At 36.1% G+C, this 22,500-nt stretch overlaps 1 protein-coding gene across 1 annotated transcript in view; it reads right to left on the bottom strand.

Moving 5' to 3' along the window:
- LOC144973371 (uncharacterized) overlaps nucleotides 1-22,500 on the bottom strand; it is a 107,324-nt gene that overhangs the window by 71,299 nt on the left and 13,525 nt on the right. Inside the window, exon 2 of the mRNA XM_078915711.1 lies at nucleotides 20,727-21,256. The gene's annotated coding sequence lies outside the window, so the exon portion shown is untranslated. The remainder of the gene's footprint in view (nucleotides 1-20,726; nucleotides 21,257-22,500) is intronic.

The following is a 22,500-nucleotide window of genomic DNA, read 5'->3' as shown; positions in this document are numbered from 1 at the left end:
GTGATCGAACGCCGAATTGAGTAGGGCAAGTCGACCTGCTAAGGCCACATGCCCACATTAATTAAACCCAAAATAGTGAATACAAACTAAACCCAACTCTGATATTTTCGACTGTAAATTCGATTTTTGCATATAAAATCACACGTCGGCTCTTTGTGATTGTTTCAGTTCGCCCAAGATAAAGATCTGAAAAAGAGTGGATAAAACGGTGCCAAAAATTCAAGGCTGCCTGGATTGGGGATCGAACATCTGACCTCCTGATCGACTGATTTTTGGGGATGATTTATTGTTTTCTTGTATTTTTCTTGCTTACTTTGTGGCAGTTTCATACACACGTTTTCAGATATTTATCTTACACCACCAGTGCCTGCTCCCGTATTTCCTCAATTTGATGTTTTGATCGCCAATTGGGAGATAAATTCTGAGCAAAACCCCTCTTACACCGGTGCCTGCTCCCTAGTTTCCAACAGACAAAAAACGTTAAATGGTAACACAAAGTTGGGTTTTTTTTTTTGGGGGGGGGGGGGGGGGGGGGGGGGGGGGTCATGAGGTTTTTTTTAACGATTCATATGGCGGTCTCTCGCCGTACGCTCGTAGGTGTATAATGAGTACATGGCCGTCAGCAGCGTTGTCTCTGTCGGAAAAAAAATTGTAATATCGTCTAATAGGCATCATGTCTCGCTCTTCATCTCACGTGGCCTGGTAAAGCGTTTTTTGAGCACGTTTAGTGGATTTTTCTCTATATAAAAGCTCAATTTTGATGTGTTTTTTCTTTCTATCACACACTTTTATATTCCTTGTTATCAGCATTGATTATTATGGTAAAACCGGTGTAAACGCTTCCCTGAGTTGGCGTTGCTATTAGACGTTTTTAACAAGTTAACTCGTACTCTGGAAAAACAGATATTTAAAATTTTTGGCCAGAAAACTAGTCCTTCATATATCGATCGAATTGAATGACAATCAAATTGGCAAAAACTCTTAAACCTGGGACTTGCCGAGTCTTACTGAAGCCTCATGTTTGTGAGTTTTTTTCCCAGATTAGGGTCGGTTTAATCGATCGATATTTGAAGGTAAAGTTTTCTGGCCAAAATTCTTAAATACTTGACTTTCCAGACAATGGCAGGTAATTGATTAATAGGGTAGTTACGGGCGGAGAAAACGTTTTCTTTATACATAACAAAAAAAAAAAAATATATATATATATATATAATATATATATATATATATATATATATATATATATATATATATAACTATACATTGTCTTTAAGAGGGCTTTTAATGGGTGTAGTTAACGTGAAAGGCTTGATACACTCTTGTCATATTGATCTTTGGGAATGTCGTATAGTCTCTATAATTTAAGATGTAGTGTTTGAATTGGTGGAAATAGAATGGTGAAAATGACGATAAGTATAGAAATGTAAACTCCAATTTTATTAAGTGAAAACAGATACAGCCGACGTTTCGGGTTTCCCATTTACCAACGAAGTACGACGACTGTGTCTTCGTTTAATAAATTGGAGCTTACATTTCAATACTTATCGTTATTTTTTCCTTCGCGCTTCAAGCAGCAACATTTTCATTTGAAATATAATGGTGAAAATAAATATCTGGTGTATGCTTGTGATGGCATGTATAGGAGATATGGGTTTAGGTGAAATAAGCACTTTTTGTACCCGCCAGATCAATCACACCAACCGTAGTCTTCGTGAACTCATAGCCTGACATTGAGTAAAATATTTACACCAAAAAAAAACCCAAAAAAACAAGGCCAGACCACGAAAAGAAAACAAATTGTGAGTTGTATTTAAAAAGGACTAACACAGGTATAACATTTATTCCCATGAGCACTGCTATCAGGAGGCGGTGTACTTACCTAAAAGGTACGTTACACTTCAATTCTTATTAATAGATATTATGCGCCTGGCTAAGAAACTCACAGCATTGCCATCCGGAATTATAACGGACTAACGCACAAAACTATGTGTAACCTTTAACGTTGAAAGTCTGGTTCATACAGTTTAGTGAGAATAACTCAAAAACGCGGATAGCAATAAGCAATAACAAAGACCTGAGTGACGTCAACTTCATGCTATCTATAGGCAAAAATTAACGAAGGCCGAGCACCAACAAACAAACTCTTAGAGCCAAGTGCCGTCAACCTCGTTCAGTTTATTATTATACTAATGGAGCTAAGATCACGCCAAAACGACCAACGCTTAATTATAGGATATTTTCTAGGACACAGGAAAATAGCCTTCAACAGTCATGACGTCACTTCCCTCGTAATGACGCATGGTAACTTAGCAACCGGCTCTAAACTATCGGAACAATGGCAGACGCCCTTATGAAATATTTCTCCGACGAGCATAAAAGTGTATCCAGAGGAGAAAAATATTATAAAAATGGGATCAAGTTTTGACTTTTATACATTATGATCACATGACATGTGAAAGAGTTCTAGCCAGCATGAAGAATAAAAAGTACCGATTTTTTTTGTTTGGAACCAAACTGCTCGTTGCTGGGCGGACGTGACATCAGACTATTGAATCCTATTATAGGATATTTTCCGGGACATGAGAAAATTGTCACAGATTTTGTAAAAGGAAGGCAGGCTACAGACACTATATAAACAGGAGTGGCTTGGGTATATTTTGAACGGTGTTAATTATAATATTTTAGATTTTGTAATACTTTTCGTTGACAAATTGATGCTTTTTCGAGAATTTACAGGAAGGTGCGTCCTTTATATTTGATAATAAAAAAAACAAACTGAAAAAAACAACAAACAAAAAAGTCTATCCAGACCATAAACGAAAAACGCTTTGAATGGATGCAAAAATATTTGACTCTACATCGTAATGTGGACATTGCTTGTTCCAGCAACAACAATATTAATAATTATTATAATGATAATAATTAATAATAATAATAATAATAAATAATAATAAATAATAATATATTATAATAATAATAATAATAATAATAATAATATAATAATAATAATAATAATAATAATAATAATATAATAATAATAATAATAATAATAATAATAATAATAATAATAATAAAATATAAATAATAAAATCATCATATATATTGATAATCCATCAACATATACTCACAATCCATCACCACCACCTACATCGATTCATATCATCACCAACGACATTATCATCATCACCATCGATACATTCATTCATCATTCATCATCATCATCACTCATCATCATCATCATCATCATATTCTCATCATCATCATCATCATCACATCACATTACTATCACATTATCATCAGCATCGTCAGCATAATCATTATATCAACTTAATTCAAACCATCTACAATTCTCCATTGATTCCGTAATTCGATGTTTCCCCTGCACCATTTCATCGCATCTATAGAAACACACCCCCACACACCCCCACACTACCCCCCCCCCCTCCCCACACACACACACACACACACGTTCACCAATTTACACATAATTAATCTTCCAGTCAAATCATACTATTCACAGCTAGATATTGACATATTTTTCCTACACTGAAGCAGAAAGCACCGTCCAAAGAATTGTGTTCTGTTGGGATAAACTAGATGAACACTACTGAGTTTAAGATAAGATAAGATAGCATAATATAGAAATATGATAAGATAAGATAGAGATATGATAAGCTAAGATAAGATAAGACAAGATAATATAAGATAAGATTTGATAAGATAAGATTTGATAAGATAATAAATTACATGATAAGATGATATGATATGATATGATATATATGATATGATATGATAAGATAAGATATAATATGATAAGTTGATATGATACGATAAGGTATAATATAATAACAGATAAGATAGGACACGAAAACATAAGACATGATAAAATATGATAAGATGTTATAAGATAAGATGGGATGAGATATAATAAGATATGACAAGATAAAATGGGAAGGTCCTGGGTTTGAACCTTGCTCGGAACATAGTTGAGTCCTTGGATCAGGCTCTTTACTCACATTCTCTCACCGTACTCATATTGCAAAATGAGCACCGGGCCGTTAACAGATTTGTCTCTGAACAAAAAAAAATTTTATTATCTCCTAACAGGCGTCATTACACCTCCTATACGCTAAGTGTTGCTGGATGGATAGTGAGTTATGAATAAGCCGTGTGCCATACCACACCCTATGAGATGCTAGGTTGCTCTAAAGACGACATCCCCCCCCCCCCCCCCCCACCCCCCCCCCACCCTCCCCCCCCCCCCCCCCGCCTAAAATGGATTAAAACACGTTGTGCTTTAGTATTGATTCCATAATAGGTTTCATGCATCTCTAGTTTATTGAAACACATTTTCCAATTATTTACCAATCATCAGTCGTCTCATGTTGTCACATAATCATCCAACACAGTCACTGTGTAATGTAGCCATTCTCAGGAACAACACGTATCGAAAATTTTAGCCAGAAAACTCGTCCTTCAAATATCGATCGATTAAAATGACTCTCATCTTGGCAAAAACACTCTCAAACCTGGGACTTGGTAAAATCCCAGGTTTGAGAGAGTTTTTGTCAAGATGGGAGTCATTTTAATCGATCGATATTGGAAGGACGAGTTTTCTGGCCAAAATTTTAAACACGTGATATTTTTTCCAGAGTTCAATAGTCTTGTAGTGACAAAATGGGGAAGAAAATTGTGATGTCAAAAAATAAGATCTTATTTCGTTAGAAGAGTAAAAACTTTTAAACTTGAGCTTTTATATAGCGCATTATCAACTCAACGCGCTCAAAGCGCTTTACAAGGGGTCCCAACAGCAACACATAACATGTAGGACGAGACATGACGCCTGTCAGGCGATATTACAAATTGTTGGGACAGAGACAACGCTGTTAACGGCCAGGTACTCATTTTACACCTGAGTACGGTGAGAGAATATGAGTAAAGAGCCTTCTCCAAGGACTCAACTATGCGCCGAGCGAGGCTCGAACCCAGGACCTTCCGATCCGAAAGCGAGTGTCATACCACTAAACCAGATTGCAGCACAAAAAAACCACTGTTCCGTGGGAATGCATACATGCCTTGTGTAATTGATCTCCTGGTTTCAGAGTGATGTCATCTTATTTTCTAGTCTAAATATATGCTGGTCGTCAATAAAGATCATCCATCCTCACTCTTTTACGTCCCGTAATCCTAAGAATCTGCCTATACATCCTGATACTAAAATAGTTATGTCACCTTATGATTCAATATGTCACCTATCTATTGTTAACAACAAGATATGAAGTGAATAGAAAAGTGCCAGAAGACAATAGAGAATAAAAAATTTTCGCGGCGGTGGTGGGGTTTGAACCTGCGACCTTATTGGTACGACAACTCCGCCTGGCAGGTGAGAGCGTGGCTCTACCGTGTGAGCTATCCACGAACACAAAAAATATTCGTTTCAAACTCAAAGTCATTACTAGATCCCTCTCTCACCCACTTCTTGAGACCGCCGATTCGTTCGTACACCACCATCGCGAATAATTTTGACCAGCAGTTAAGCTTAATAATAGCCAATATTCTCAACACAAACATATAACATAGAAACGATTGAGACATTGAGTATGCTCCGGTGTATGGGGTGAATTTTTTAATTCAGAAAAGTGAGTGGAGCAGGCACTTATGTTGGTAACAACAAGATATGAAGTGAATAGAAAAGTGCCAGAAGACAATAGAGAATAAACATTTTTTTTTATCTATTGTTATTCCTTCGAAAGAATGGTTGCATATTACACACATACACACATACACACACAAACTCACACACACACACACACACATATATACACTCGATTCCAAAGGTTTGAAGGAACCAGAATAGTCAAAGGTGTGACGTCACGACTTTTCTTCCCTATTATCTCACACAAGTAAATATGCCACGGGTGGAGTCATAGAATCAGTCAATCAACATGATAACACGTAATGTCTATGTAACGATTCTACATCCATGTCACCACGCACTCAATGATATCAAACTCCATACAACACACACACACACACAGACACACACACACACACACACACACCAATATATATATATAAAATATATATATATATATATATATATATATATATATACACTATACACATAGGCACACAAAAAAATTTTAATGCTGGAAGTGACAAAATTACAAAAAGGGTTAGCTGTCACCTCAAAACAGTGTCTCATGCCATGGTGATTTAGGAACTAAAATCTGTATGTCTTTTCATGTGATAAAAAAAAAAAACAGAAAAAACAAAAAGCCTTTTTCCAAGGACTCAACCTTGCGCCACCCAAACTGGGACTCAAAACATGGATCGACCTACCTGTCTGAAGGCGAGTGTTACACCGCTATACCACAAAAACGTACAGAGAAGATATTAAGTCATTAGCATAAATGAAAACATGAGCCAACAACAAAAAAAAAAAAAAAAAAAAAAAAAAAAAAAAAAAAAAAAACAACAAAAAACAAAAAAAGACAAAAAAAAAAACAAACAAACAAAAATAAAACAGAAAAAAAAACTACCAAATACGAAACGTTACGAGCTCAAAATACCTTTTCAGCTATAACAGAAGACAAAAAAGTCAAACGTTAAAACATCACTGAAATATCCAGACAGTGATGTTTTACTGTATTTACTTGCCTTTCTTTTGTTTTATTTGTTTTTTGTTTGTTTGCTTTTGTTATTGTTTGTTTGTTTGTTTTTTGTTTGTTCTTGGCTGAAGAAGGTTTTCGTAACGTTCTATGTGTTCTGTCATGTTGTATCAATTTTACTTTTTACAGACTTACTTTATTTCACTTTGTTCTACCTTCCAGCAGTTTAGTAATCACAGAGTGGATACGGTATCAATTTTACCATTAACGGCAGAGATATCAATTCATTCCTCTCTATCATTATTACCATTAGCAATTACCCCAAGGCTGTCGTAATCTGGCAAAAAAAAAAAACATATTTAAAAATTTGGCCAGAAAACACATCTTTCAAATATCGATCGATTTAAATGACCCACATCTTGGCAATAAACAAAAAACCTCTCAAACCTGGGACTTCGGTGAAGTCCCAGGTTTGAGAATGTTTTTACCAAGATGAGGGTCACTTAAATCGATCGATATTTGAAAGACGAGTTTTCTGGCCAAATTTTTAAATATGGGTTTGTTTGTTTTTATTCCATATTACGGCAGAAGCCATGTTTTCTACCAATTTAGCCATCAATAACCCAGCTAGAGCTTAGGATTAAACACGTCGTTATATCATGGCTGCAACAAGTGGTTGGAGATAATAACACAACTGATTTTAAATAAATTTCAAAAAAATCTTACAGTCATTTCTTTTCTTTTTGCTGCTATGTGGTCTAGTGGTATTATAACACTCGCTTTCGGATCGGATCGGAGGGTCCTGGGTTTGAGCCTCGATCAGCGCATAGTTCAGTCCTTGGAAAAGACTCTTTACTCACATTCTCTAACTGTACTCGGTGATAAAAATGAGTACCTGGCCGTTAACAGGGTTGTCTCAGTCGGAAAAATTGCAATATCGCCTAACAGGTGTCATGTCGCGTTCTACATGTTACGTGTTCCTGTTGGTCAGGAACATTTTGTAAAGCGCTTTGAGCACATTTAGTGAAAATTGCTCTATATAAAAGCCCTGGGTTTTTTTTTCTTTAAAGATGATCTGGCATTAAAAAGTAACTAAAACTAAAACTAAACTAAATTTACCTACATTCATCCTGTAAGGGAAATTTGTCTTTAGTGTACATTCCAAGGGAAGACTGGAATAACTCAGGCGTCAGCCGCATTGCAGCCCCGCAAACTGAGCTAGGGCGATATGACTTGCTCAAGGCCTCACAGCGCAGGAGGTATTCGAACTGGGTATTTTTCGGACACGAAGCAAAGACCGTACTGCTGAGCCCCGCTGTTCCGATATCGATATTATATTTCATGATACAAACCCGTAATTTTGACAGGTACAAAAGGCATTGCTTCAAATTCTGGTGGAAAGTTTTGTTTGCTATAGAAGTCGGTTCGTTGCGTAATGTTTTGTTTATATATATATATATATATATATATATATATATATATATATATATATATAATAGTCCTTCAGAGCCATTCGACCCATAGAGCCGGAGTTATCCCGGTTTCTATAGCGTGAAGCGGACAATAGCAATTGCTTGCTATCCTGTGGATAAGACACTAGCCTATTGCAAAGTACTTTCCGCCAAATCTAAAAGGCTCAGCTACCCATCCACTGCTGGGTGGACAGAGTCGGGCTGGGGTGAGGACGGATAAGAAAAAAAGCTCGACTGCACACGGGATCGATCTTGGTCCCTTTGCGTGTGAAGCGAGTGCTCTGGCAACTGAGCTACCGGGACTCCCATATATATATATATATATATATATATATATATATATATATATGTTGTGTGTTGTGTGTGTGTGTGTGTTGTGTGTGTGAGTGCAAGTGCTCTTTTAAAATGTCAATACAATAACTGCCAAATCTGACGAAGGCTGAGAATTTCGACTGGCATGATAAGAATTGTTGGTATTGTTTTTGCAAAAGAAAACATATCTGTGTGCACACGTGTTGTATTAGTTCCATTTTGTTTTTCTGGAGAACAACCATAACAACATATGAATACAGTGTGTACGGTGGAAAAAGAGAGAGAGACAGACAGAAGAGAGAGAGAGAGAGGAGAGAGAGAGAGAGAGAGAGGAGAGGAGAGAGAGAGGGAGGGATGCTCTGAGAAACACCAAGACAAATGTTTTGTATTCCTACGCGAGATTAAATGTCCCAGATACCTTGGCTGATGAAATATGGGAAATATCAACTTTGACATATTCTGGAAAAAAAAACACGTTTATAAAATTTTGGCCAGAAAACTCGCCCTTCAACTATCGATCGATGAGAATGACAAGATCTTGTTTTTAAAAAAAAAGACTTTGAAACCTGGACTTCATTCTTTAGAATCAGAGAAGCAGCTGGCGGCAGAATAAGTGAGAATTTCAGCTTAATGCAAAGCAACGCAACAACTATAAAAAATGACCGCCACTGTCGTAATCAGTTCTCATCAATTTTTCTTCTAAAATGATTATATTATGTGAGTATATAAGATTGATGTATAGTTTTGTGTGTCACTGTTATGCTTGTTTTGGCGGGTAAAATAGGTGAGTATTTTACTTGACGCATACAATCAATACCATTACGTCACATGTTGCTGTCTCGTGTCTCATGCCGTCAGGTACAAAATAGATGGAATCTAATTGCACATAAGGTTAGAATAACTATGGCAAGGTGAGTGTGTGTGTATGTTTATGTATGTGTGTGTGTGTATGTGGTGTGTGTGTGTGTGTGTGTGTGTGTGTGTCTAGGGGTGGTGGGATGGGTAGAGGATAAGCAAATATTATTGATGGTGACGGGTGGGTTACACATGATAGACAAACTATGACATTTATCTCTCACTCACCCCCCCCCCTCTCTCTCACTCCTCTCCTCTCTCTCCTCTCTCTCCTCTCTCCTCCTCCTCCTCTCTCTCCTCTCTCTCTCTCTCTAACGTTCCCATTTGTTAAGAAAAAAATGAAATTTCATCTACGTTTCTGTAAGTTTTAAAATTATGTTGTTCTTCCATCTTTATATAGACATACTTGAATTCAATTCAAGTTTCAATATATGAATAAATCATCAATTATCGCTCTTCAGTTCAGGCCGACTTATTAATACCGGAAAGCGTTAATGGTCACATAAACTGTACATCTTTCAAAGATGCAATGTTTACACAAATTCTCTATACCATTTCCCACAGATATTAATAGATAAGAAATTGAGAGCAAGCACCGTGTAAGATAAAGATCTAAACAAGTGTGTATGATTCGTGCCAGGCAAAGCAGAAATAAAATACAAGAATTAAGACCCCGACTGGAACGGAACTCATATAGATAGTTCTCATTTCACTCAGTGCTTTGTATTTGTTTTTGCCATCCGCGTTTATGAGTAATGCTCACTAAACGTATTAACCAGACTATAGATAGTATGCAGATGACGTCACTCAGCCTTTGTATTGTTTTGCATCAGCGTTTGTGAGTTGTCTCACTAAACGTATTAACCAGACATAAAAGTTCAGTTACACAGATTTGTGTTGGTCCGTTATACTTCCGATGGCAATGTGTGAACTCCTGCAAGCGCATTCTATCTATAAACCTTCATGATAAACACAGTTTTGTGTGTTGTCGTTATATCTTCCGACGGCAATGTTATGAGCTTCTACAAGCGCATACTATCTATAGATAGTATGCAGATGACGTCACTCAGGCCTTGGTTATTGTTTTTGCCATCCGCGTTTGTGAGTTGTTCTCACTAAACTGTATTAACCAGACTATAAAAGTTCATGGTTACACAGAGTTTGTGTGTTGGTCCGTTATACTTCCGGATGGCAATGTTGTGAACTCCTTGGCCAAGCGCATACTATCTATATCTTGGGTTCGATCCCCAGTCGAGGTAGACGTATATTTTGAGATGATTTTTTTTTTATTTTTCATCTTGTAATTTTCTTTCTTGCTTTGTCTGGCACCTTTCATACACACCCGTTTGGATCTCTATATTAATACACATCATAGGTCCCTATTGAATGAATCCAGAGATGCAATGTTTACACACTTTCTATACCCTATTTCCCATAGATATTAATAGATCTATTAGTGATCAGATTGGGGTCACCCATTACAATCAGATAGAGTTCTCCCCCTCCTGGCTACGATAGCAATACCACCATCACTGACAAAAGGCATTATCCATAGTTTGGCTTTAAAACTTCAAGTGCATAAACCGACCGATGAAAATTACCTCTATCCTCCGTCTTTCCTCTTCCTCTTTCCCCCTCCTCTAGTACTAGTGCTACTACTACTACTACTACTACTACTACTACTACTACTACTACTACTACTACTACTACTACTACTACTACTACCTTGCTGCTGCTGCTACTACTACTACTAATGCTGTGCGTTTAGTTAAAATAAACTCACAACATCCGTCAGCTGGATATAACGTACCAACACACGAAGCAATGTGTAACCTTAAACGTTTATAGTCCGATGAATAAAATTTAGTGAGAACTATTCATAAAAATCACTGTAAGCACATAAAGACGGAATGAGTCATTCATTCTACTATAGATATAAACTCACTCAGCTTTGTATTGTTTGCATCCGCTGAGTGTTCCACTAAACTGATTAACAGACTAAGTTCATGGTTCACAGATTTGTCTATACTCCGATGCATGTTGAACTATTGGCCAAGCATAATCTATAGATAGAAGAATGAAGTAAAAGTTTTCGGGATATTTTTTCCGGGACAAAATGTAAAATAAAAGCGTTTTGTCAGTGTGTGGCCAGATAGAGATAGGTGGTGTAAGCTGATTTCGTTTGCCAGGATTTTATCGTTGATACGATTGGCGGAAATCCGATTACATCACTTTGGGTGCAAATAGTCACTCGTATTATCCAGTATTATATCTTTGTTCCCAGAATATTCTTTTTGTTGTTGGTGTTGTTGTTATTATTATTATTATTATTATTATTATTATTATTATTATTATTATTATTATTATTATTATTATTATTATTATTATTTTATTTGTTATTTTTTTTTTTTTTTTATTATTTTTTATTATTATTATTATTATTATTATTATTATTATTATTATTATTATTATTATTATTTTGTTATTATTATTATTATTATTATATTATTATTATTATATATTTTATTATTATATTATTATTATTATTATTATTATTATTATTATTATATATATTATTATTATTATATTATATCATATTATTATTATTATCATCATTATTATTATCATTATTATTATTATGGGAAAAACAATGAAATGTTTGTGGAATCGATAACGTGTATTTCCAGCCGTTTACGATAGCATCACTTTGAGTAGTCATTTGACATAACAACCATTTTCGACAAAATATTCAAATGATTGTACCTATTTATCAACAATCCATAAAACAGGTGTGTTTAATTCTAAAGCATTTCTATTTTCAGAATGTGGAGTGTTCGATCCCAGTTGATTTTCAGATAGACGTATTTTTATAACGATCTCTCTCTCTCTCTCTCTCTCTCTCTCTCTCTCTCTCTCTCTCTCTATCTCTCTACCTCTCTCTATCCATCTATCTATCTCTTTTTCTTTCTCTCTCTCTCTCTCTCTCTCTCTCCCTCCCTCCTCTCTCTCTCATTTCCATCTCTCTTCTCTCTCTCTCTCTCTATCTCTCTCTCTCTCTACCTCTCTCTATCCATCTATCTATCTCTTTTTCTTTCACTCTCTCTCTCTCTCTCTCTCTCTCTCTCTCTCTCTCTCTCTCTCTCTCTCTCTCTTTTCCCTCTCTCTCCTCTCTCCCATGTAGTAACTTTACAAATGGACCTAGATTACCACTTCATACGGTATAAAATGATCCCTTAGTCTTTTTCTAACCAAAAAATATCCAGCGATAACGGTAGCCGGTCATACCCATTCACTCCTTAATCGAATGACATTAATGTACGAACATCAACCCTAAAGAAAAACGTCCCCATTGAGGATAAATAATATATTGAGCTAGTACAGTTTCGGTGTTTTTGTTTGGTTTGCTTTTCTTTATTGTTTTTTTTGTTTATTTTTTATTTTATGTATTGTTAATAGTGCGGCTATGTGGTGTAGTGATATGACACTCGCTCTCGGATCGGAAGGTCCTGGTTTCGAGCCTCACGCTCAGCGCATAGTTGAGTCCTTGGATAAGGCTCTTTACTCACATTCTCTCACCGTACTCATGTGTAAAATGTGTACCAACAGCGTTGTCTTTGTCCGAAAAATTGTAATATTGCCTAAGAGGCGTTATGTCCCGTCCTACATGTTAAATGTTGGTGTTGACCAGGGACCTTTTGTAAAGCGCTTTGAGCACGTTTAGTGGATATTGCGCTATATAAAAGCTCACATTAAAAAAAAACATTTTTTTTGTTTATTTTTTATTTTATGTAATATTAATAGGTCTAGTTTTCTTTTAATTCTTGTTTGTTTGTTTGTTTGTTTTTGTGTTGTTTTTTAAAAATATTCTGTCAGTTCTTTTTTTTTTTTTCGACGAAAGTGTTTGAGACGTGTCAAAGTTGTCTAGACTGTATCATTAAAGCCGACGACTGCGTATTCCCCTATTCACCACAAATTAAATAATCTTCAGATGGCCCAATAATATATCTTTCCACATCCCTTAGAGACGCAAAACAGTCCGTCCAATATCCCACTCTCTTTGTATTCACAATGAATCAATCCACAGGAATAACTCCGCCGACAAAAGAACATTTCACACCAAAATAACCGCAGACAATAACAAACACCAGAATAGCTAATCAGTGAAAATTGGGGCAACATAACTGTACAGAAAAAAGAATAGAAAAAAAAAAATTACGCACAAAACTTACGCACGCTTTCTCAGTAAGTTGCGGAGACTAACCACATTGTGGCGGTCCTATCCCATTCCCATTGGGGCGTAAAGTGGGGACAAACATAACAGTGGTCTCCCATCTCTAACCGAGTCATCTCCGTAAACTGGACAAGGGCAATCAACTCGTGATGGCGCTACAAATTTGATTACCTCCCCTCGACTCCCATCGGTGAAGCTCTTCCAGCCGATTAAGCCCCCGCGTCCACTAAAGAGGAATCGGGTGAAGGGGTGTTCCGGTGTTCGATTGTTTACTAAGGGCAACCCGGAGCAACTCCAGGGCAACTCAGAGCAACCACAGTGTAAAACCGTGAGATCGAAACGAAAATAATATAATATCGATTTTAATTTCGGAAAGTCAGGCAATGAATCTACTTCAAAGAACGAGATAGTGTGTGGATGAAAATTACCCTCTCAAAACATGTGATACCTACTAAAAAAGAGAGTGGACAATGGTCATTATAGTATAAGCCGATGAGGTACGACGATATCGATATCAAAGGTGACGATATTAAACACAGAGTTGAGTATAATAACGAACAACATTATCAAATGTTTCGATCCGATAATATCGAAACTAACGACGAAGACGATACCAATAATATCAGACATTGGAATATTTTTTTTAATCCACCAAAAAATAAACGAACCCCCTCCCCTCCCCCCCCCCCCACACACACACACACACGCACACACACACATACACACATATTTTTTTTTAAATGAGAGAATGTTCAATTCAAAACGAAACATACAAACAAACGATCGTCTCTCACAACATCCACATAAAAAAAAAAGTTCCCTCAGCTTTCTAGTGTTTTGCATGGGCGAATATCGCTACATCAAAACATTAAGAATTGAGTATTCGCGATTGGACGCTTTTCAATATGTGTCTATCGAGGCTTTAAACTCAAAACACGTCATGCACACGTCAATGTGCGGAGATAAGGATAACCGGAAATTGTTCTTTGTGGCGGCCGACTAGAATTGCGTAGGGATAAAAATATTAAAAGATCCCCAGTGAAAGCGTTACTTTTCAAACATTATTTATTTATTGTTAATGAAAGAAAATAGAACTCAAAGCACGCAAGTCTCATGGGTTACTATATTCACTAAATATATGTATCATCTTAACTAAAATTCTCAAGCCTGGGACTTAAGGAAGTCCTCGCAAAGTCCCAGGTTTGGGAGTTTTGACAAGATGAGGGTCATTTAAATCTATAAATAAATATTTGAAGCAAAACCTGTATCGCTGAGCCACGGTGACACCCCCCCCCCCCCCCCCCCCCCCCCCCCCCACCATTAAAGATAAAAATGAAAAAAATATATATATAAATTATTCTTTCAAAAGAGAATGAGATGATAGATAGAGAAAAAAAAAAGGAGGGGGGTGGGAGGGAGCGGGGGGGGGGGAGGAGGGAATAACGAAGCCAATCATATTCCCGCCTCCAATCATCCCAATGTGCCGTGTGGCCTTATGGGACTCCAGCAACGATCTGACCAATTACATTCCCACGCGCACACAAAAACACACACAATCAATCATCTCTTCTTTTTAACAAAAAATATTATAGGGTTGGGTGCGACGTGCACATATGTGAAGGTCTGATATCAGAACTCAATCAGGGGCCTAGTGTCAGGTTTGAGATTTTTTTTTCTTTTTCTTTTTTCCAAGATGAGGGTCATTTAAATCGATAAATATTTGAAGGACGAGTTTCCTGGCCCAAAATTTTAATTACTTTTTCCAGCCAGTTAAACTAGTTTAATCTATTCTTTAGACCCACCACAAAAACACAGACGATCATGTCACTGCGAGAATGACGTCAATATAAACTATGATGTCCTGTGGTATGACACTCGATTTCGGATCGGAAGGTCCTGGGTTCGAGTCATGCTCGGCGCATAGTTTATCCTTGGAAAAAATTCTTTACTCACATTCCCTCACTGTACTCAGGTGGAAAATGAGTGCCTGGCCGTTAACAGCGTTGTCTCTGTCGAAAAAAATTGTAATATCGCCTAACAGGCGTCATGTCATGCCTCCTTCTACATGTTAAGTGTTGCTGTTGGTCAGGTACCCCTTGTAAAAGCGCTTTGAGCACGTTTAGTGGATATTGCGCTATTAAAAAGCTCAACTTGGGCCAGATTATCACTGCCGTACTCTGGAAAAAAAAGTATCAAAAATTTGGTCAGAAATCTCGTCCTTCAAATACCTACAGGTTTAAATGACCTTCATCTTAGGAACAACAAAAAAATAACCCCTCTCAAACTTGGGCCTTGACGAAGTTCTCTCGAGTCCCAGGTTTGAGAATTTTTTGCCAAGACGAGGATCATTTAAATCGATCGATATTTGAGGGATGAGATTCCTGACCAAGTTTTTAAATACCTACTTGTTTTTTTCTCCGGTGTTTCTTTTTTACGAAACCCGCCGAAACCCATTGTCCCAGGTTCACTCCTCACAGGTGTACACTTCCCTGAGTCCCAGGTTCACTCCCCACTGCTGCTTACTTCCTATAACTTTGGTTTCGACGGGTTTCATCGTCGGGTTTTGGCGGGTTTCGTAAACAAGAAACACCCTGGTTTTCCAAAGTAAGGCAGTTATCTTGTTAACCTTTGGTGTGAAATCAACACACCTTGAACGCTATCCTATGCATCTGTTTATTGAATAAAACAACATTGGAATCTGCCCTTCGTTCTGGTAGACAAATAAATAAATGGGTTTGAAAACTTTAATAAAATTCATTATTATACAGGTTTACAACGTTCAAATCTTAACTCACTCAACCCCGACACCGACAATGCGTTGGTTTACCCGGATTACTTTTACCCAATGCCCATGTCTATTTATTACATTTTTTTTTTCTTAGACAAATTATAGACGTAGTATCAAAGATATTTTAAAACTTTTTTGTATATGTTAATGACAGTTGAATAAAACTATCTATGTACATGCTCATATTTATTACATTTTTTCCTCAATTTTGAAAAGAAGCAAAAATCTCTAGGATTGAGTGAATTAAACTTGAGCTTTTACATAGCGCAATACCCACTTAATGTGCACACAACGCTTTACAATGGTCTAAAGCTGCAAGAAGCACGTAATGCTAATATAAATGATGAAACATTCATCCTGTTGACTATAACAGCTTCAAAAGAGAACATGGATTGTTTCGAGCACAAACCCCTTCTTCAGCCAATGCAAAAAAAAAAAAGAAACAAACAATAAAAGCATAAATAAATTACGTACACGAGAAAGAAAAAGTATAAAATTTCTGCCGTGTATCTGGTGTTTAAGCGACGTATTAATATGTATTCATCGTTTTCGTATTAACTGACATGACGAAGAGTGTTAAACCCGAAACGTTCCGTGTTTGGTATTTTGTTCTCTTTCGAAAATATTCATTGTTTGTTTATTAAGTGGAGAACATCAAGCTACAGTGTAGACAGACCTTGAGACTCCCAGGGGGAAGATAATTCCTACTTTTGATGACAACAATTTCGCACAGACTCCTGGCATAGAAATGAAGATCGATGGAATCTTGCAAAGCTCTATGGAATACCCTCTGTTTATCTATTATTTAATTTGCTTCTGTTGCTGTGAGAAAGAAAGAAAGACAGAAAGATGGAGAGAGAGAGAGATAGAGAGAGAGAAAGAGAGAGAGGCAGAGAGAGAGAGAGAGAGAGAGAGAGAGAAGAAGAAGAAGAAGAAGAAGAAGAAGAAGAAGAAGAAGAAGAAGAAGAAGAAGAAGAAGAAGAAGAAGAAGAAGAAGAAGAAGAAGAAGAAGAAGAAGAAAAAGAAGAGAGAGAGAGAGAGAGAGAGAGAGAGAGAGAGAGAGAGAGAGAGAGAGAGAGAGAGAGAGAGAGAGGTAGAATGCGAGAGAGATGTGGACCGAGAGTAAAGCAGAGAATAAAGATAGATGGAGATAGATTGAGAGAGAGAGAGAGAGAGAGTGACTGAGATAGAGAGAGAGAGAGAGAGAGAGAGATAGAGAGAGAGAGAGAGAGAGAGAGAGAGACCAATCTAATAAGATCACTTGTGAATGATAATTTGTTGGTGCTCATTTTTAAGTATTTACTTATTTGTCTATTTTTAAAAATAGATAATTATAAATACACAAAATGTCTCTTCAACCTGTAGGGTTGTTAGCTGTCATTCACTTTATTTCTTTTACTCAATTTCTCGAACCTTCTTCCTCATCAAACGTGATCCTATAATTTGATACAACAGTCAAAGCATGTAGATAGCCAAAAATCAGATTTAAATTATTATTTTCAAGTAAAGAAGGGGGAAAAATCGCATGTGTTTCCACTTCAATTGAATAACATTGTTGAAATTGAGAGGCTGTTTTAACAGTATTTACACTTCTGCCAAATACACAATTCAGTTTTTGCTAATTTGCTAATTTGAATTCTTGAAGAAGGGGTTCTTCTTCTTATTCTTCTTCCATTAAGGCCAAAGCTTCAGGCTGGGTTCGAGCCTCAATGGGCGCATGGTTGAGTCCTTGGAAAAGGCTATTTACTCACATTCTCTCACCGTACTCAGGTGTAAAACGAGTACCTGCCGTTAACAGCGATGTCTCTGTCGGAAAAAAGTGTAATATCGCCTACGTGTTAAGTGCTGCATTTGGTCAGGGACCCGATTTGAGCACATTTAGTGAATATTACGCTATATAAATGCTCAACTTTTTAAAAATTTAAGGTTTTAAAAAGTAAGAAAGATACTATTTTTAAACATAATATTCTTTTACAAAAACAATTTTATATTATCCATGATTTTGTTATTAAAAAATATCCACTAACTCGAACATCAACTTCAATTTTTTTTTCTCCCTTCTGATATGAAAGTAAAAAAATAGACCAAAAAAGTCGGTCAGTTTGAGAGAGAGAAAAATAGATGGCAACGGAGCAAATCATGACAATCTATCAACTCATGAATATTTACACACGATAAAATTGACAAGCTGATTGGCTGGTTTGGGGATATAAATAAACATCAGTTACAAATCACGTGACAGGTTTATGTCTACTGTAAACTGGAGTCTGATTGGCCGATTTCGGGATATAAATAAACATCCGTTACAAATCATTTGACAAAATTATTATCCGTCGTAAACTGGAGTCTGATTGGCCGATTTGGGGCTATAAATAAACATCCGCCTCGTTCGGCGTTTGGTTGAGTCCATGGACACGGTTCTTCACTCACAATCTCTCACTGTACTCAGATGTAAAATGAGTATCTGGCCGTTAACACGTTGTTTCTGCCCGAAAAAAAAATTGTAATATCGCTTAACAGGTGTCATGTCACGTCCTATACGCTAAGTGTTATTGTTGGTCAGAATGGAAATTGCGCTATATCAAAGCATATGTTGCTTTTGATTTTTTCGGTTGTTTTTTTTTTTAACTGTTTTTTTTTTCATCTAGTTTTATTCCGGCATCATACCCGTGTTATTCGATGGGTGACGATAGGCTTCAACAGTTGTGACGTCACTTCCCTCGTAAGTGATTCTAAACTATCGGAACAATGGCGGACGCCCTTATGAAATACTTCTCCAACGAGCATAAAAGTGAATCCAGAGGAGAAAAGCATTATAAATCTGATCATGCTTTGACTTTTATACATTCTGATCACATGACATGTGAAAAATTTCAACCAGCATGAAGAATAAAAAGTACCGATTTTCTTTGTTTAGAACCAAGCTGCTCGTTGATGGGCAGACGTGACATCAGACAATTGAATCCTATTTATTGTACATATCCTAATCTTTTATCTATTGTCGAATAATTTGATGACAACCAACAAGCAGCGTTAACCATTAACCTTTTGGGCGAATATCCAGGTGTGTAATTGGACACTTATACAGGTTGTCACTATATTGATCTGTATCTGCTGTGTGTTGTTGTTTATGTATGTAGTTATGTTGTGTTCGTGGTTCAAATCATCCAATGGAATACTGGTTCTATAGATAGTATGCGCTCGGCTAAGAAACTCACAACATTGCCATCCGGAAATATAACGGACCAACACACAAAACGATGTGAAACCTTGAACGTTTATAGTCTGGTAAAACAGTTTAATGAGAATTACTCATAAAGGTGGATAGCAAAAAAAAAAAATAATAACATAGACCTGAGTGACATTAACTTCGTTCTTCATCCAAACATACTACCTCACTCGACCCTAGTGTGAATGAGTACCTGGATACAGGCAGTGACGGATTTGTAAATTCAAAAAAGGACGCCTTCCAGACGAGTAATACTCTATGAAATGTAAATATGGCCTGTTGTGGGAATAGATGAAAGACTGCAAGCGCACTGAGCATGGTAAATCCGTAGAAATGCGCTTTAAAGATGTTAATATTATATTTTCAAAATGTATTCCATCTTTGACACCATATTGTGAGTCGCTTTCTGACAATCAATGACTCATTCCGTCAATCAATCAATCAATCAATCAATCTCTCAAGCAACCAATCAATAAACCGATCACTCAAATATTCATCCATCCATCCACCCTCCCATTCATTCATTCATTCATTAAACCAACGATCTATTGATTAAAATTCATTCATTTATTCATTATCATGAATTCATCGATTTTTTTCCAACCATCCCACCCTTCACGGCCGTCAAATTCACGCTGAGGTTTTTACCTTAAATTGTCAAATATTGAAATCATCCATGCTTTATGAGCGCAAATTAGCATTTCTGAGTCTGTGCCCAACCTTCTGAAAATCTTATTATGTATGGGTAATACCCGATACTTAACATTGAAATCTAAGGTTGATTCTTACGAGTACAAAATATCGAGTAAAAAAAAAGGTAGTCAATCAGAGCCATTAATAGGCTCATGGAGCTGGAGATTATTCGGGTTTCTATAGCATGAAATGGACAATAGCAATTGCTTGTTATCCTTTTGGTAGGACGATAGTCTATGAAACAGTTCTAAGGGCGGAGGAAGGCTTCCGAAGCTGGATTAATGAAATACATCTGGAGATGTAGCTCTACTACTAGTATATCGCAAAGTGCTTTACGCTAGATCTAAAAGACCCAGCTACCTTATAACTACTGACTGGACAGGGTGATCAGAGAAAAATCTCCACTTCATCCGGGATCGATCACTTTTCATCCATTTTGCCTCAACTTGACGTGACACCCGTTCGATACTGTGTGTCTCAATGGAGACATTAAAAAAAAACATATATAATAATTTGATGATAATAAATTACTCACCTGATAAGGGTTAACTTTGAGACCAGGGTGAAGACGTAAAATCCATTTTAGTCCATCATGAATCACTTCAATTATTCAACAAATTCACACACAGAAGAAAAAAAATTGAAATAATATTCACAATTTCAACCAAAATCTATCTGGCTCTAGCCAGCTACTCAATTTGAAACTTTTATATTAATAAAACAAAAAACTCCCTAAAATTCAATGTGGTTTCTTCCTCTTCAGTAACTTTTAAATCAAAACTATACTCCCAAAGATCAAGAAAGTTGAGATAGAAAATGCTGAGTTATTAGCTAAAGAGTGGATGCGATATTTGTCTTATTATTTCTTTCTCTTTGTATTCTGAGCACGTCCGTGCTTTACTGGGATTTAAAGGCACACAAAGAACTCCGGACGATGTCTCAACAATAATCAGACGTGCTCGGCTAGAAAGAAAAATTGACGAGATATGATGGATGTAGAGGAAACTTTCCTGTCATCTCTTTCCTGAATGAATAGGACGTCACGAATTCCCACCGAAAGTCAATCTGAAAATTAATAATAATAATAATAATAAAATAATAGCAATAATAAAATAATATAATTTAGAAATGTGCCAATTTATCTAATGTTATTAATAAATTTGTCTTTGAAATTGAAGAGCGGTTTTCCAAAACTCATTAAGTCAATTTTTCTACTTTTTGAGATTTTCCATCCATGAGATAAATTGAAATGTAAACTTTTTTAAGCATCAATTGACACAAGAATTCCCTAGATTTGTGTCAATAATTTGAAGTTTAAATATGATAAAATAATACCGAATAGAAATTTTGGGGGGAAATAATCCTCAATATCTCAAAATTAAGGGAAAAACACGGAGTTAGGGAGTTGTGGAAAACCACACTTCATTTACATTTGGGAATTGCATTGCAATGGATAAGCATATTACAATCTTGGTAATATGAAGTTATTGGAGTTATTAACATGCGTGGGCATCGATTCCAGAAAACAAACCACGTTGACAATAGACAGTCACAAAAGGGTGTGTGTTATTTTAAGGTGAAACGAGTGCATAGAACCGACGTGTACTTATTTGCAGGTCTGATAACCAAAATTGTTATGGGCTCGTTGTTGTGATGGAAAAAAAATACTCTCGAACCGACGCAAAATGTCGTCCATTTCCACAAACAGGTAGATTTTAATTATCATTTTATATATATATATATTTTGATGGGGGGGGGGGGGTATTTTTTATCTTTTTTTTTCATTCCGCTTCGTCTGGCACTGTTTCATATTACACTAAAAGGCTATGTGGTCTAGTGACATGACACTCGCTTTCGGATCGGAAGGTCCTGGGTTCGAGCCTCACTCGGCGCATTGATGAGTCCTTGGAAAATGTTCTTCAATAATAATAATATAATAATATAATAAATAATAATAATAATAATAATAATAATAATAAATAATAATAATAATATAGAAAAAAATAAATAATAATAATAATAAGAAAAAAATATAAAATAAAATAATAATAAATAATAAAATAATAATAATAATAATAATAATAATAATAATAATAATAATAATAATAATAATAATAATAATAATAATAATAATAATAATATAATAATAAGTAAAAATAAGTAATTACTATAGCGCCTTTAGTCGAATCCTCAAAGCGCTTTTTCTTTTGTGGTCGTGGACTTGTCTATAGAATAAAATAAATAAATAAAAATAAAATTCCCTTTATTCATCTCACGAGGGAAATTTGTCTCTTGGGTCTATACCAATG

Source organism: Berghia stephanieae, chromosome 5, assembly GCF_034508935.2.
Source record: "Berghia stephanieae isolate SIO BIC M18660-M18661 chromosome 5, UCSD_Bste_1.3, whole genome shotgun sequence".
In the NCBI taxonomy this organism is placed as follows: domain Eukaryota; kingdom Metazoa; phylum Mollusca; class Gastropoda; order Nudibranchia; family Aeolidiidae; genus Berghia; species Berghia stephanieae.
This window is presented reverse-complemented; position numbering and strand designations above follow the sequence as displayed.